This window comes from Pecten maximus, chromosome 5, assembly GCF_902652985.1.
Source record: "Pecten maximus chromosome 5, xPecMax1.1, whole genome shotgun sequence".
In the NCBI taxonomy this organism is placed as follows: domain Eukaryota; kingdom Metazoa; phylum Mollusca; class Bivalvia; order Pectinida; family Pectinidae; genus Pecten; species Pecten maximus.
In genome coordinates, this window is record NC_047019.1 from 19,603,200 (window position 1) to 19,621,812 (window position 18,613).

The following is an 18,613-nucleotide window of genomic DNA, read 5'->3' on the forward strand; positions in this document are numbered from 1 at the left end:
GATTCCTCCAGTGTCTTTAACTTTGATTTTTTAGTCTGGTCATCAAAATACTTGTCTATCAGAGATTTTCGCATTTCTGTCTTTTGTTTGTCATTGGTCACATGAAATGCAGTTCTGGTATCTGTTATTTCCTTAATAGTAACTGGTTGAATTTCAAACTGACTGACCATAGAGATGTTTGTACTCTGGTAAAAGGAAAACATGAAATTTACCAAATGCTCAACGGTTTGAAAGCTCATTTCCATTGCTCTGCCGTCAAAATGTGACAAACCATATGGGCCATGCGAGTGAGAATCGAATATTGAAGGATTTCTGTTGCCATTGAGATAGACTGCTGAACAGATCCCGCCAACTATAATTAGGCCTTGACTGTGATTGGAAAATAAACCTTCAATTGCTTCTTGTAGGTTAGGAATGCAAGATTCTTTCCAATCCGAATGTGTCACAGAGCCATATATCTGGTCATGGTATTGAATCTCATAGTTTTTCCCCGACAAAGAAACATTTGAAGGGAGTTCATTAAACTGAAGCATCTTGGAAACAAATTTGTTTGTTGATTTCAACTCTGCCATTCTTATTCTAAACAACTCATCACCTGCTAGCAGAATGTCATCAATGTCTTGAAGGTTTGATTTCAGGTATTGCTCAGTTTTTAAGGAAACTAGTGACTTCAAACTGTTGCAAGTGCACTGCATTCCTCTCGAAACAGCTGGGAATCTTTCACTGGCCTGGTGAACTGAGCCAAATGTCAAAGAAATACATGATGGCCGGTCATATCTACAAGTATTGGTAACTAATAACTGCATTTGAGAAGTTTTTGGGATCGAGTTCACTCTAAATAAATTTGTCGGTTGTTCTGATAAAAGTAAATTACTTGTATTTGCAAGCAACTCAGATACAGCATTGGTATAGGAACACGTTTCAGGATAGTTTAAGGCACCCTTAGACCATTCAATTTGGTTCAAGTCGCCCGAAGGCAATTCAGCTAGGTTCAAGTTGCCAGAAGGCAATGGCAATTCAGTTGGTTTCATGGCACCTGAAGGCAATTCAGTTTGTTTTGAGACACCCGAAGCCGAAGGCAATTCAGTTTGGTTCATGGCGCCCGAAGGCAATACAGTTTGGTTCATGGCGCCCGAAGGCAATTCAGTTTGGTTCAAGGCGCCCGAAGGCAATTCAGTTTGGTTCAAGGCGCCCGAAGGCAATTCAGTTTGGTTCATGGTGCCCGAAGGCAATTCAGTTTGGTTCAAGGCGCCCGAAGGCAATTCAGTTTGGTTTATGGCGCCCGAAGGCAATTCAGTTTGGTTCTTGGCGCCCGAAGGCAATTCGGTTTGGTTCTTGGCGCCCGAAGGCAATTCAGTTTGGTTCATGGCGCCCGAAGGCAATTCAGATACCCTTTTTAAGGAGGCGGTATCCCCCCGTCTCATGTTACTATTTTTTACGTGGCCAGTATCCACGAGTCTAACAGGTCCGTCACCCGTCACACAGTCACTCGTAGGGTCATCAATACTATTTTTTACGTGGCCAGTATCCACGAGTCGATTTCTGTTCTTCTTCGCCAAAGCATTCTTCCAATTCTTCTTACGAGGCATGGTTCTGGAATAACAAAAAAGTTAATTATTCTTATAAATATTAAAGAAATCAAAGTAAAAAATTTGAGAAAGTGTTGTAAAACCTTTACTGCAGAAAGCATAAGAGTATTTAATACTCTTACCCATCAAACATGAAATTTATAAATCTAGATGTCTTCAGAATAACCTTGACATTGTAGCACTAAAAAATTCTCTAAAAGATTTGTATCTCACCCAGATGCCAGAGGTAAGGGAGAAAACTCAATTAGGTCAGAAAAGAATGGACCAAATGGGAAAGATTTACTGGAAATATCTAATTACAAAAAAAAAAAAAAAAAGAAAACTGATGATATCAATTTAAAAAATAACAATCCTACCTTGTTTTTTGTGTTTGTTATTGTTTTGTTTTTTTGGTTTGGTTGTTAACATTTGTTATCCAGGTATTGATTTGATATGTACATGAAGTATGATAATGGATGAATGTATTGAATGCGCGTCTTGTGTCATGTTTAATGTATAAATATGTTAAAATTTTGAGAAAAAAAAATTTCTGTAAAATAATCAATTAATAAATCCAGAAACGAAGGGGACAAAAGAGATCACCATACAATCTAATCACAAAAGATACTGCCAATGAAAAGGGCAGGACTTTAATACAAGTAACATAATTCAAGAGCTGTTGTAGAAATCTTTGTCAATTAATAATTAAAATATATCAATTGGTATTGTTTTGCATATTTGACAAACAAAATTTATATACTGTTTATAATTATATTGTGTACTTTAGAAAATTAATTTGTAATATTCCCCTTTATATGACATCATTCAAAAATAGCTGAAAAATCTCCGATATCTTCAAAAATGTTGAAGTCCAAAACATGTCACCTTTTTATTAGAGTGTATAGTCTAACCACACAGGAACTCTATGTCAAATATCACTACCCTAGTACAACAATAATATGATGTGTTAAAGCTTTCAACATGTGCACCAAATACTTTTTGTTTACACAAAAATTCAAAAAGCAGTTTTCCCCCAAAACAATCTTTCCGTTCAACTCCAGGATGCGAGTCTAGCCCCACAGATACACTGACGTCACATCCGCAGGCCAACTCATAAACCTAATGATCACCATCCATGAGGTTATTTACAGAATAATGAAATTAATTGTAATCTTGTAACACAGGGTCAGGTCAATTTAGCTTTCAGAAACGGAGAGGTAAATTCTACCTGTTTTAGATTATACACATATACAATGTATAAGGATTATTATTGGTAAGTTAAGCTGAAATCCCATTGCATGTATATGACAAATTGAAACCAACACTAGTCCATCAAACACCTCCCATAATCCTGAAGATGCAGATGTGGTACTTATGGCAACCAAACCAATGCAATTTGCAGTCCCTAAAATACTTATAAAACGCATTTTTATAGAATCAAACAATATCTAAATTTCAACCAATCAGTAGCTTCCATGTGGTTCCCATGGCAGCCAAATCTATACGATTGAATTCAGTCCCCTAATACCCCAAAATATAAATTATCAATATTGGACAATATCTAAATTTCAAACAATCAGAAGCTTGTGTGGTTACTATGACAACAAATCCATTTAGTTGAATTTGCAGTTCAATAATACCCCAATAACCAATTTTCATTGAAAAATATGGAAATTAAGGCCAATCGGAAGCCAATAAATGGCGGTCGTTTTCTTAAAATGTCAAATTAAGGTTGTAAAAGTGAAGTGTTCCATGGTGAGCATATATACCAAATTTCATCAAAATCTTACCAATCAAGAGGCCATGAAATGACAGTTTTGTCTTTTTCAAAAATAAAGACCAACATTGTTTTTACAGTGCCATAGTTCACCTATATACTAAATTTCACAGAAATCGGACAATATATAAATTTCGACCAATCATTAGTCATCTCTAGATCTATGGTCGGTGTTTTGTTTTTAATTTTAAGGAGGGGTTAGTATACAGGTATACATTGAAAACAAAGAAGAAAGGGTTGAGAAAGAACTTTTACCTCCACTGATAAAGATATGTACCAAAACTCACAGCATTTGTCAATCATTTGAGCAGAATGCAGCAAGTATACATAGGCAAAACTAAATGCATCCAAGCCCCAAAATATGGGGCTGTAATTTTCCTTGTTTTGTTTTTATAACGTAAAACTTCTTTTACATGTAGCGCTAGGGAATGACCCAAAGGGTACATACACCTGTGATGTTCATCACTACATGTCTGAGCCCGTGTCATATAGTCTGTTGTTTTATCATTCAATGAAGACTATATATATTCTGTAGAAATCTTGGCACACATCATTTCATGGCCTTTTCTAGCTCTATGTAAAACCATTCCATTCTGTACCTTTCCTTATCTCTGATTTCCTGTTAGTAATCCAACAACAAGGGAAACATTCACAGGAAATCTGAGAAAGATCCAAGAACATTCTGAGAAATAGTGATAACAAACTTAGTCAAAATCCAAGATCGCTGCATTTTGGCCATTTTGTTTTCCCCATCAAAATCAAAATTGAATGGCCATAACTCAGGACCAAGGGCACCTACGTGTAAAGTTTGAGAATTAGTATATTAAACATCAAAATCTCAAAAGGGATGTCCATGGTCACCTTTTGGCCATCTTGTTTTCCTGCTAAAAATTCAAATTGATTTGGCACAACCAACAAAGGGGAACCTATATATATACATATATATAGAAAATTGAGAAATATCCATCCATCCAGCACTTACTCAAATCCAAAATGGCGACCTGTCAATCATTTTATTTTCTCAATCAGCCAGACAAATTAGGAACTCCTTGCATTTTCGGCATAATGCCGATATTTGGCAATAAAAGGGGCATAACTTTGTTAAAAATAATAGAAAAAAATTCTGTAACACAAACTCATGCAAGCTATTGTGGTATAGAATATTTGTAGCAAGTTTCATAAAAATCTGCTGATAAATAAAGGCTATAGAAAGCACTCACAAGGAAAGGTTTTACAGACAAGACGTACTAATTTGTACAAACAGCGCAGGCTATAGAATCATTCATGGCATGAACATCACACTGGTCAGAACCATAGATAATTAGGCCAAGCTCACTGGTGGTCTTTATTGGTTTGGGTTAAAGTAGGTTTATATGATGAAAAAATACAGGGAAGTTGTGAACTTTTGATATAGTCATAGCAGTGAAAAATGGAAGGCACCGCAGGAAAGAGAATAATTCAATCTTCATTTTGATACACAACATTTAAAGTTTGGTCGGAAAATAAGGAATAAATTGACTACTAAGGCCATAGGCTAGTTTTTGTACAGAGATACATTAACAAACCATCAAAGTCAGACCATCAGTTGGAGGGGCTAAACTGGACATAGTGACATGATTTATTACATGTACCGTAATACGACTAGTGTTTGACGGGCGCATATACGGTATGATAACAAGAGGCCCAGGGGCCTTAACGGTCATCTGACTCTAAATTAAAACCCTTATATTATTGTAGTATGCATTCTCTGTAGCAAGTATATAGTGGCACTGTTGGCCATGGTGGCCATCTTGGATTTCTGAACAACCCAATAAATAACAACACTTGGTGTGGACCATCTCAGGATCATTTCTGGTAAGTTAGAGCTGAATCCCACCGGTGGAATTTGAGAAAAAGTTTGAAATAGGTGTTGTTCAGGAAACCATGATTGCGCAATCATGTTACAAAATGGCCGCCATTGCTGCCATGTCAAAGTTTTTACGAGGCCAAAAAAATTACAACACTTTGTTGGCCCTGCTTCCTTAACATCTTCACCAATTTCCAGCTCAATGGCACCAGTGGAACTGGAGAAGAAGTATAAAATGTGTTTTTCAAGATGGCTGTCATGGCAGCCATCTTGGATTTCTGGCCGACCCGATAAATAGCTACACTTGGTAAGGACCATCTCAGGATCATTTCTGGTAAGTTAGAGCTGAATTCCACCAGTGGAATTTGAGAAGAAGTTTGAAATAGGTGTTGTTCAGGAAAACCATGATTGCGCAATCTTGTTACAAAATGGCCGCCATATTGCTGCCATGTCAAAGTTTTTACGAGGCCAAAAAAAACCCACTATGTTGGCTCGCCTTCCTTGACATCCTCATCCATTCCCAGCTCAAAGGCACCAATGAACCTGGAGAAGAAGTTTAAAATGTGTTTTTCAAGATGGTGGTTATGGTAGCCATCTTGGATTTCGGACCGACCCGAAAAATAACGAAAAATAGCAACACTTGGTCGGGATCATATCAGGATCATCTCAGGCAAGTTTCAGCTCAATAGCACTGATGGAACTTGAGAAGAAGTTTAAAATGTGTTTTTCAATATGGCGGCTATGGCGGCCATCTTGGATTTCGGACCGACCCGAAAATAACAACACTTGGTCGAGATCATATCAGGATCATTTCAGGCAGGTTTCAGCTCAATAGCACTCGTAGAACTTGAGAAGAAGTTTAAAATGTTTTTCAAGATGGCGGCCTCAGCGGCCATCTTTGATTACGGACCGACCCGAAAAATAACAACACTTGGTCGAGATCATATCAGGATCATTTCAGGCAGGTTTCAGCTCAATAGCACTCATAGAACTTGAGAAGAAGTTTAAAATGTGTTTTTCAAGATGGCGGCTATGGCGGCCATCTTGGATTTCGGACTGATCTAAAAAATAACAACACTTGGTCGGGATCATATCAGGATCATTTCAGGCAAGTTTCAGCTCAATAGCACTGGTGAAACTTGAGAATAAGCTTAAAATGTGTTTTTCAAGATGGCGGCTATGGCGGCCATCTTGGATTTCGGACCGACCCGAAAAATAACAACACTTGGTCGGGATCATATCAGGATCATTTTAGGCAAGTTTCAGCTCAATAGCACTGGTAGAACTTGAGAAGAAGTTTAAAATGTGTTTTTCAAGATGGCGGCTATGGCGGCCATCTTGGATTTTGGACTGATCTAAAAAATAACAACACTTGGTCGGGATCATATCAGGATCATTTTAGGCAAGTTTCAGCTCAATAGCACTGGTAGAACTTGAGAAGAAGTTTAAAATGTGTTTTTCAAGATGGCGGCTATGGCGGCCATCTTGGATTTTGGACTGATCTAAAAAATAACAACACTTGGTCGGGATCATATCAGGATCATTTCAGGCAAGTTTCAGCTCAATAGCACTGGTGAAACTTGAGAAGAAGTTTTAAATGTGTTTTTCAAGATGGCTGTCATGGCAGCCATCTTGGATTTCTGGCCGACCCGATAAATAGCTACACTTGGTAAGGACCATCTCAGGATCATTTCTGGTAAGTTAGAGCTGAATTCCACCAGTGGAATTTGAGAAGAAGTTTGAAATAGGTGTTGTTCAGGAAAACCATGATTGCGCAATCTTGTTACAAAATGGCCGCCATATTGCTGCCATGTCAAAGTTTTTACGAGGCCAAAAAAAACCCACTATGTTGGCTCGCCTTCCTTGACATCCTCATCCATTCCCAGCTCAAAGGCACCAATGAACCTGGAGAAGAAGTTTAAAATGTGTTTTTCAAGATGGTGGTTATGGTAGCCATCTTGGATTTCGGACCGACCCGAAAAATAACGAAAAATAGCAACACTTGGTCGGGATCATATCAGGATCATCTCAGGCAAGTTTCAGCTCAATAGCACTGATGGAACTTGAGAAGAAGTTTAAAATGTGTTTTTCAATATGGCGGCTATGGCGGCCATCTTGGATTTCGGACCGACCCGAAAATAACAACACTTGGTCGAGATCATATCAGGATCATTTCAGGCAGGTTTCAGCTCAATAGCACTCGTAGAACTTGAGAAGAAGTTTAAAATGTGTTTTTCAAGATGGCGGCCTCAGCGGCCATCTTTGATTACGGACCGACCCGAAAAATAACAACACTTGGTCGAGATCATATCAGGATCATTTCAGGCAGGTTTCAGCTCAATAGCACTCATAGAACTTGAGAAGAAGTTTAAAATGTGTTTTTCAAGATGGCGGCTATGGCGGCCATCTTGGATTTCGGACTGATCTAAAAAATAACAACACTTGGTCGGGATCATATCAGGATCATTTCAGGCAAGTTTCAGCTCAATAGCACTGGTGAAACTTGAGAATAAGCTTAAAATGTGTTTTTCAAGATGGCGGCTATGGCGGCCATCTTGGATTTCAGACCGACCCGAAAAATAACAACACTTTGTCGGGATCATATCAGGATCATTTTAGGCAAGTTTCAGCTCAATAGCACTGGTAGAACTTGAGAAGAAGTTTAAAATGTGTTTTCAAAATGGCGGCTATGGCGGCCATCTTGGATTTCGGACCAACCCGAAAAATAACAACACTTGGTCAGGACCATCTCAGGATCATTTCTGGCAAGTTTCATGTGAATCCCACTGGTGGAACTTGAGAAGAAGATTGAAATGTGAAAAGTTTACGGACGGCGGACGGCGGACGGCGGACGACGACGGACGAAGCATGATGGCTATAGGTCATCCTGACCCTTCGGGTCAGATGACCTAAAAATAAAATGAACGAACGAAGTGTTCAGTTTGTGGAATCATCTTTTAATAACTGACAATATTTCTTTTAGTACTAAGTCTTATTACAGTGTGCAAATAATTTTCTTTTAGTACTAAGTAAGTCTTATTACAGTGTGCAAATAATAATGACAACCTAAGAGTTAAGAGTAATTGCATGGACTTAAACAGTAAGCGCGGAATCTGTCAATGCATTTAGATTGCACTCGACTAATTGGGTCAATCAGATCAGACAGCCCCATCCCGTCGTCAAAAATGATACATTTGTAACAGAATTCGGTTCTTACGACGTACAAGATACAATTTACAAATACTCTGCGTCAAATTCAGTTTTAGAATTTAATATACGAGACTTACTTACGACCGCGAGCACATACATCTGCGCCTAAAACCGCACGTTTTCAAGTGCAAATATTATTGAAATAAAGTATTACAACACAAAATAACATTCGTTTTTATCATTCACTATTCAAGCGAAATGTCCGCACAGCAACGGACCCGACAGCGATAGTCTAGGAAGCTATTAGGGCAAATGGCATGAACACGTGTAATCGTCGGATCGACACCAGATCTAGACTAAAACATAGGCGAATTATATACGAAAACCTAGGAACAGATTTCACCTATCAAACTCTACGACTATTTTGTTTATCTTATTAAACAATATTAACGTTCATATCGTATCATAGATGACCAACAAATCACAATGTAAAGTGTTTTCTTTCGTTCAATTTCTGAGATTTGTCTGCCATCTTACCTGCTGAATTCCCAGAATGCCTCAGCTATATTTAGTAACTAGCACTTCCGGTTTCGCGATAGTAAGTTCAAATCCCACTACCCATTACAATTTCTCAGTATTTTATTTTTGATTTTAATTTTTACAAAACAGAAATATAATGCTTCCAAAATTAATATCAATTTCAACTTTATTTTACATATTTTCACAGTTATAAATGATATTGCTCGGGTAACAAGTAATAATGTTCATGTACAGTACTCTAGGACTGTAGATTACAGATTTTCTTGCATAATAAAATTATAACCAGTGCATTATATATCTGAACTTAGTGGCTGTTTCCAACTTAAAAGAAAATCAAACTTTTTTTTCATAATTCAATAAAGCATTTTTAATTGGTTTAAGTTAATCTCAGAGGCAGGGCTTGGAATATAATTGTTCTCTATTATGAACTGACTCATTAACATGAATGAGGCTGATCTTGTTAAAGTGTCCTCTATTGATATGTCTTTGGAAGATAAATTTCCCCTCATATTGTTATCAAATAATGATACGATACTGCAATTGTTTCTATCAAAACTTCCACTTAACATTTTGTAAAGTAGCTATCATATATCTCCCATTATTTGTCTTATTTTCCCTTAATTCTTCTGACTGAAACATTGGACTAACTACAGTAAACTTTTCTTTCCAAAGGACACAATTATGTAATATTCTGAGTTATTAATGTTTACCACCAAACTGTAATTCTAACTAATGTGATTTCCCTATAAACTATAGTAAAGTTTACCCCCTCCCCAGGGTCATGAATTTCACAATTTTGGTAGAGTACCTGAACACTTTTCCACCTATGAAGAGTACTTGTTTCTGCCTTATTTGGGTCTTGAGAAGACAATTTTAAAATATTTTGTCAATTTGACCATTTTTGGCCCCGCCCCTTAAGCCTCTGCTGTGAGTCCATGCCAATATGTACATACCATTCAACAGACATACCATACTGATCATTCTAACTAAGTTTCTATTATTTCCAACGGCAATTGGAACAAAAAATGCTCAAAAATGTGTTTACCCTATATAAACTATAGAAAAGTTTACCCCCTCCCTAGGGGAAAACGTGAGACCCCAGGGTCATGAAATTTACGATTTTGGTAAAGGACCTTCAGACCTTTCTATCTGTATGCATGAGTATTTGTTTCTACCATATCTGGGAGTTAAGAAGAAGATTTTTGAAATTTTAGTCAATTTGACCCTTTTCGGCCCCCTCCATCAGGCCCCTAGGGGGTGAAGATCATGCAATTTACAATTTTGGTTGACCTTTGGCCATAGAAGCTTCCTACTTAATTTCATTGAATTTGGTGCAGTGGTTTTGGAGAAGAAGTTGAAAATGTAAAGTGTTAACAGACGCACGACGGATGACGGATGACGGACGACACACGACGACGGACAAAAGGCAATTAGAATAGGTAACTTGAGACTTTGTCTCAGGTGACCTAATAAAAGTCAAAAATGTTATTTCCCTATATAAACTATAGTAAAGTTTAGCCCCGCCCCAGGGGCAAACTTGATACCCCAGGGTCCTGAAATTCACAATTTTGGTAAAGAACCTTCAAACCCAGCCATCTGTGAAGTGTATTTGATTCCAGCATATCTGAGAGTAGAGAAGAAGATTTTTGAAGTTTAAGTCAATTAGGCACTTTTTAGCCCCGTCCATCAGCCCCTGGGGGTCAGTCAGGGCCAACATGTGCATGCCATCAAACTGTCATCCCATGCTAACAATGTTTACAAAATTAGAATGAATCCCCATAGAAATAAAATAAATTAAAGTCAAAAACGTGATTTCCTTATATAAACTATAGTAAAGTTTAGCCTCTCCCCAGGGGCAAACGTGAAACCCCTGGGTCATGAAATTTACAATTTTGGTAAAGAACCTTAAGACCCTTTCATCTAGGAAGAGTGTTTGATTCCAGCATATCTGAGAGTAGAGAAGAAGATTTTTGAAGTTTTAGTCAATTTGGCCCTTTTTAGCCCCGCCCATCAGTCCCTAGGGATCAGTCAGGGCCAACATGTGCATGCCATCAAACTGTCATCCCATGCTGACAATGTTTACAAAATTAGAATGAATTCCAATAGAAATAAAATCAATTAAAGTCAAAAATGTGATTTCCCTATATAAACTATAGTAAAGTTTAGCCCCTCCCCAGGGGCAAACGTGAAACCCCTGGGTCATGAAATTTACAATTTTGGTAAAGCACCTTAAGACCCTTCCATCTATGAAGAGTGTTTGATTCCAGCATATCTGAGAGTAGAGAAGAAGATTTTTGAAGTTTCAGTCAATTTGGCCCTTTTTAGCCCCGCCCCTCAGGCCCCACTGGGGTGGGGACCATATAATTTACAATTTTGGTTGACCTTTAGCCATAGAAGCTTCCTGCCAAATTTCATAGAATTTGGTTTGTGGGTTTTGGAGAAGAAGTTCAAAATGTGAATTGTTTACGGACGCACGACGGACGACGCACGACGGACGACGGACGACGCACGACGACGGACAAAAGGGGATTAGAATAGGTCACTTGAGACTTTGTCTCAGGTGACCTAAAAAGCATGGACACAAAACAAAAAGTGTATTGATGTGCGTGTGAATACAATAAATGATGAGATAATCGATTTCAAGAATAATATTGGTAACAGAATGTGCAATCTCAGCAAAGAAGTGAAAACAGTAGCAGAAAACATAAACGATTTCCTAACGATTTCGAAGAGAATCGACAACTGCCAGCTAAATGGTGTGGCAAGTTGCAAAACTTCAGTTAAACTGGCGACTCAGAAAGTTAAGTCAGTAGAAGAAGAAATACAAAGGACAAATGACGCGTTACAAGAGACACAAAACCGCACTCTCTATATCCAACAACAATTAACCAAGCTTGCAAATAGAAAGTAAACAGAAAACTAAACCCACAAATGGCACTGAGAAAGCGAGAATCGACACAAATACATTCAAAGAGGGAAAACCGCACTCAGTTTCAACATCTAATCGATTTGATCCATTGAGTAGTGAAGACCATGAGCCGTCCACGGAATCTTCTGAGCAAACGCATACATATGCTAGTGCGATTCGACGAGACACTGATCAACCGCATACAGTGCCTAAAGATACCGAGCAAAATCAACGCACAGCCTATGCAGCATTGGTCACGCAACCCGCTCGACATCCTAGTCACAAGCTATCAACAGTAGCCTCAACGGGAGGAGGAACCAACCGTCCGCCAGGCAGAACCGGAAATGAACATTTAAACTCCGAAACTGTCCAAATTAGTGTCCATTGTCCATCGTCGGTTTGTCATCCTACTCCCCAGTCATTACAGAAACTGAGCGATCAGTTTGTAGGATTTATACCGGTTAAATAAAAACGTGTAAAAAGGTATTATATACATGGAATAAACAAATATACAGCTTCGGAAAATGCAATGAGGGATTTCCTGGAAGACAATGGTGTCAAAATCACATTTCTTCGTTATTTCGAGAAACGGTATAAAAACACAGCCTCTGCTCAGCTGAATATGTTAGATGACGGTACTGACATTATTGACAATCCCAACTTTTGGCCGACAGGTATATATGCACGTCCCTGGTTGCCACGATATGTATTCTGGAATGAGCATAATGACCAAAAATGAATTTGTCAATACCATGTGTTGGAACTGTGAGGGTATAATGGCCGGCACGCCTTATCTTTTAGACTGTCTCAGTACCTATGACATTGATATATGCGGATTGTCAGAACATTGGGTGCGAGAATTTCATTTATCATTTTTTGATAGCTTCCATGATTCGGGTTATAAATGTATTGTAAAACCTGTTCATTAATTAGTCCCCTACCGATACAGGTGTAGTATTAGAGGCGGTGTATGCCTACTATACAAGTCTTGTCTAAACGTACAGGAAATTATCATAGATAGTCCTAGAATTGTTGGACTTGAGTTACAGTCACATAATGGAGAATATTCGTACTGGTTTTCTGTATACATGCTTGCGTCTTCACGACCTATTGAAGCTTTTCATGAACAAATTGATATTTTAGAATCTTTGTATAATATATATTCGGAGAAAGGCAAAGTGTTTATAATAAGTGATTTAAATGTGAAAATACGAGGTGATCGATATAATTTTACAGATACAAACCGTTCACGGTCCTTTCAGATATTTTTAGAAAGGATAAATATGGTTTCAGTAAACGTTGGATCTGAATGCATTGGTCCTGTATGTACGTTTCATCCTGAAACGGGTAATTCCACTGCAATTGATCATATATTGATCGAATCGAACTGTATAGACCTTGATCAAAATTGTAAAGTTTTAGATGACTACAAAAACTTGTCAGAACATTGTCCTGTAGTCTGTTCAATACGTTTACCTAAATTCATATCTGTGAATAGTTCTCCACGTTGTAATAAATACAAATGGAAAAGAGCTTTAGAAAATGGTTCAATACATAATTATAAATGTTGTGTTAAACGCTTACTGGATTGTATCAAGCTACCAGATAAAGATCCATTTGTTCAAGATATAGATCGTTACTATGCACTATTGCACAAGTACATATGTTTTAATGCAAAAGAAGTGTAACTAGATCTAGCTCAGTTTTCAAATCCGATACAAAACGATAAATTATACTGTATCTTTAAACCTTCAATCAAAGATGATTTACATCTAGTTAAAGTTAATATAAAGACAGTCTTAGGAAATTCTGGGTATATCTCGCAGGTGAAAAATGGAGGTCTATAGGTTTACACCCAACACCCCACCTCCCTCCCCCCTCCCCTCCTCACCCCTGCTGATACAGGTGTGACACCCTTTGATTACCACGACAGTTCAGGTATAGCCTCAGGAAATCTTTCAATACACTGGCCGGTTAGAGATACACAGATGTGTCAACTTATAAATCTTCCCAGGTGTGAGAAATTAATCTTCATATCTGGTAGAAATTATTTCCATAACGGTGAATGTATTATGTGACTTAAAGAGTAGGATGGAGTAATTTGTATATTTGAATTATGTTGAAAGTCGTATCGCCCAGTAAATCTATATAACACACGCTATAATAGCAACAAAAATTAAATAAATATTTCATACAGAAATTGAATCTAAGTAGTCAATCATATATAGTTCAAAATCTTACTTATCAAGGTAAAGTAATAATACAAACTGGTAATTGCGTTGCCTTTGTATAATTAATATAAAATACCACATAAAACTGCAAATCACCATTCTACTGTGCCATGCACTCACTATTTCTTGCATATTATGTAAATGTATAACCATGGATAATATATTAAATCATTATTTTTTATTCTTATTTTGTATTATACAAGTTCATGTGGAAATTGCATAATGAGGATGTTGGAATTATAAAACGTGTAAAAAAGTTACGGTGTAATATATGTACAAGTATATCAAAATAAGATATTCTTAAATGATTTCAATACAGCAACATTTGTGTTGATTATTGAATATTCTACCATGTTTGCTATGCAACGCCAGTTTTGATTGGTTTAAAACCATGTATTATTTTCCAATAACTCACGCTCGTGCAAATAATACACGGTCGGGAGTCACGGCTGTAACAATTTTATATATCTAATATTCACCCGTTTTATTTAAGGTCAACATAGCCTAGTGGGCTAATGGGTTAGTCTTTAATTAACTTTTATCACGACGCGAGTTCGAATCCTACGGAGGCCCACTTTAAAAAAAAAAAAAAAATGATCCCTTTTTTTATTTTCAAAATCAATGCCATATGAAAGATGCTCTTGATCGTAGTACTGTATTGCCTGTATATTTCATCAACAAATAATGTAATACTCAAGAAATAAATCACAAGGTTTTCTCGGGGTTTCATTGCTGTTTTTCTATTAGAAAGAGGCCGATCTAAGAACTAAACAGTACATGGTAGAATAGAAATAATCAACTTTGACTCGTGTATTGTTGCAGGATATACAACTCCGACTCGGATATTTTGCAATTTTAATTAATTACTCAGGCCTGCGGCCTTCGTTATTAATTTAATTGCAAAATATCCTCGTCCTCGTTGTATATCCTGCAATAATACACGAATCATCGTTAATTATTTCTTAAATATACAGTTTATTCAAGTGTCTTTAATATTTCAATTTATGTCTTAATAATTATGCTATTTCAACAACATATAGAACTATTTAATTAATATTTAACTCAGGCGGAAATCGGGCTGTGAATCACGAATGATTAAAAAATACACTCCTAAAATTTTACATATGATACAGTTGTGCGATGAACATATATTTGAGTCCATTCTCTGGAACTAATACCAATTAAGACCTCATTTTTAGCCCACCATCTGATTTTTAGCGCACCATCTCATATGTAGGTTGCCCTAGGTCCCTAGTTATGCAAATTTCATTTTGGGACCAGTCAGAAAACAACATGGCCGACAGGCAGCCATCTTGGATTTTGACAATTGAAGTTTGTTATCGCTATTTCTCAGAAAGTACCAAAGGGATATTTCTGAAGTTTCATATGTAGGTTGTCCTTGGTCCCAGGTTATGCATATTTCATGTTGGGGCCAATCAGAAAACAACATGACCGACAAGCAGCCATTTTAGATTTTGACAATTGAAGTTTGTTATCGCTATTTCTCAGAGAGTACAGAAGGGATCCTCCTGAAATTTCATATGTAGGTTCCTCTTGGTCCCTCGTATTGCATTTTTGGGACCAATCTGAAAACAACATGGCCAACAGACAGCCATTATCGCTAAATCTCAAAAATTCATATATAGGTTCCCTTTGTACTGACCGTAGGTCGGTGGTTTTTTCTCCGGGTACTCCGGCTTTCCTCCACCCCCAAAACCTGGCACGTCCTTAAATCACCCTGGCTGTAATAGGACGTCAAACAAACTAAACCAAACCAATTTGTTTGAAAAGTGCTGGATGGATGTTTCTCAATTTACACAGATTAGTAAGAGGAAGAGAAAATAGAGAGAAGATCAATCTAACATGGAATCTATAAAGATCATTCAATTGTGGACGCCAAGATCCCTCTGGACGCCAAGATCCCTCCGTTTCGGCAGTAGGGTGGTTTTACAGGTGCCACATCCTCCCATCCTCGGAGGATTTGACCTTGACCGGGTCATATGGCCAAAGGTCAGATGATGCAATGTGCAAAGGTCAGATGATGCAATAGCCTGGAATGTGTAGCCTTAGGCTATAATCCTCCTTTACCTATGTAGGAGGATTATAGCCTAAGGGGAGGACCACCCCAGAACGGCATAGTCAAAATGCGCCATAGGTCAAATCCTCTTGATGGAATTTGATAAATCGCGGTCAGAAAGGGAGGAGTTAATTGATATCAACCTATACACAGTACCTATATTTAGAAAATGTCGCACAAGTCACGACAAGTCTATGACCTCAGCGGTGATGTGTATATATGCCCGACAGACATTCAAAGTCATTAAATGGCTCAGGAGATCATCAATCGGATAGTCACGGAGGACCTCACGCTAACAAGTATATCACACAGTAAGGTAGACTGTCGTCTAGGGATTACACAAGAAGTCATCTTTAAAAGAGTTAAAGGTGAGCTGAAGATCTGTTTAAGAGAAGATGGAAAGAGAATACAGATAACTGGAGACTATTTTAGGAAGATACTGTTTCTGTCGGAAAGTTTACAGAGCATATGTGATTTTATGCATTGACATGTCAGATATTGTAACAGATTGTATCCGTCATTATCACATACGACCAATACATCACTCTATGATTAAATGTGAGGATCGACTACAAACTTTTGTAAACTGGCCACAACAAATAATCCAAACTCCGAATCAGCTCGCTCGAAACGGATTTTTCTATTCAGGACAAAGTGATAAAGTCACCTGTTTTATGTGCGGTGTACAATTAGGATCCTGGACATTTAACGATTCTATCACAACCGAACATAGAAGATGGTCGAATGATTGTGTATACCTACAAATGGCATTATCATAACATGGGAGGTATTGATTTTTATTTTGGTGATAATCATTGTAGTTGTTCAGAGTGTAAACGTTATAAGGTTCACTCATGCGACATTGACTCACTAATAGATGAAGGTTGGTCTTACATCAATGGTGAAGAAATAAAAATTGAACATATTGCCGAGCTCTTTAACATATTGGATAGACTATGGAAAGAAGACAACTATATCGACGGTGATTATATAAGACTGTTATTTATATTCAACGAACACATAGGTGCAGAAATATGTTCATAATGGATACATCCAAGAAGAGACTTTATTCCTATATGAGAAATCAAATCGAGGAAAAAGCCTATAAAAGGATTGTGAAAAACTTACTTTGTCTAGCTTACGCAATACATGTTAAAACAATCATATCGAGATTGTTTGTATGTACAGGATGTGCGGAAGAGCAAGCTAACCAGGAAGGACATGATTGTGTTATGCTTGATAGTGAAGACATAGTCGGTCTGTATTTCGACGAAGCCTTATCAACCATCAACCAGGTAGAAGTGGAGAAACTGTGGCACGAATTTACTATTCAGACTTGTATACCACCACACGTGTTGCAACATTTGATGGAAGATAAACGTTTCTGCTCACATGATTATGTGAAACAACATTTCAGCGGAAGAATTTTGAAGTTGACGAAAAAAATAGACATTGTCAATTTAAAATTGACTGTGGAACAATTCGAAATATTGTTTGATTAACTATGGGGGATTCAAAGGTTGATAAAATGGACTCTTTGTTTCATTTTGTGCATGCTTTCCATTTACACCAACAATCATTTGATATAGTAAAACATTCTATAGAAGATGTAGTAAAACATTTCATAGAAGAAGTAAATTGTTGGAATGTTCCCGACGAAATCAGAAAAAATTATATTTCAAATGTGTCAAGCTCCGAATGGAGAAATATGGAGCTGAAAAAACTTTGTCGAAGAAAACAGATCGATCAAATGATTCAATCAATGCAACGTTTAGAGAATCGCTTCATAAATCCATGAAATCTGTATCCATTTATGTAGAGACACCATTATCGTCAAGTATAGTATATATATATTAAAATTATTAACCATCCTTTTTTGTTTGTTTTTATCAACATGTTGTAAACGTGAACATTTTGTCATATATGTTTAGGAACATATGATTGTATTTAGTTTACACTTTCATTGATTAAATCTATATAGATACTTGTCATATGATTTCAGCGTAATTAAATGAATACCTTATAAGTCGCATATGACCATCCATGTGCCACAGGCTGTTAGGCACAGGTACTCTATACGTTCTTCTTGAAATGGCATAGCTCCATCGCTGTGCTGCTGCAGGAGGATCTACTCGAGTAAGTGATTCTCGTACTCGCTCCCTCTGTACTTGAAACCTCTGGCCTTCAGGTATCCACTCACCATCTGAAAATATAAAAGCATTTTTTGAAGAAAACACTAAAACATTTGATTGATGGTCGAATACCTGTTTCATATTCAAGTAAATAAACAAAATATTGCCTCATTTTTTAAAATAGTGCTGTCTGTATGACGTACCCAATCAGGGTGTCATTTTGGAAATTTCATGGAATATTAGTCATGATCACCATAGTGTTATAATTATGTACCAATTTACCTTCTACATGCATCCCAAAGACACAGTTTACAACAATTGCTGCAGGGTGGTATTAATTAGTAATTTTTCACTTTACTCTTCCCTCACGATAATTATCCTGAT

The 18,613-nt window shown here is 37.3% G+C and overlaps 1 long non-coding RNA gene across 1 annotated transcript; it reads left to right on the forward strand.

Annotated features, from left to right (window-relative positions):
* Positions 1-15,956: 15,956 nt before the first annotated feature.
* Positions 15,957-17,968, forward strand: LOC117327445. Its single transcript, XR_004532640.1, has 2 exons — positions 15,957-16,902; positions 16,944-17,968. It is a non-coding gene; the product is annotated as an uncharacterized LOC117327445 (long non-coding RNA).
* The last annotated feature ends 645 nt before the right edge of the window (positions 17,969-18,613 follow it).